Here is a 490-nt window from a genome sequence, read left to right on the forward strand (position 1 = left end):
GACACCAAATTTCTCTTTTGGGTCTTGAGCTGAAAAAATTTGGGAACCACTGCTCTAGGGGGACTGTGCACCTCACATCCAGCATTAACTCTAAGGCTGAGCATGTCTCTACAAACACCCATAAATGTTTCCATGTCCTGCATATGGTCAAATGTGAACATGAATGGCTCCTTGGCATCCAACTCCATTGTTTCCGTCAACAACTTCCAAGAAGTAATTTGGTCATCATGATCCATCCACGTGAATGACGGCTCGTGCACCCGTCCCGTAAACAGCCCAGGGTTGTTCCTCACAATGTACTCAGCCGTGTACATGTCTTTCACTGTTGACGACAGCTCCTCCACTTCAACCTGCTCCTGCTTTGATAAAGTAAAAAACCTTAAGTTAAGAGCACTCTATAACATAAGAGGTTTATGTCACCAACATGGTATAGATTACAAATTCCAAGACATTTTCTTAGCGGTTTCTCGTTGAAATGAGTTGCCCAGTG

This window comes from Etheostoma spectabile, chromosome 20, assembly GCF_008692095.1.
Source record: "Etheostoma spectabile isolate EspeVRDwgs_2016 chromosome 20, UIUC_Espe_1.0, whole genome shotgun sequence".
In the NCBI taxonomy this organism is placed as follows: Eukaryota; Metazoa; Chordata; class Actinopteri; order Perciformes; family Percidae; genus Etheostoma; species Etheostoma spectabile.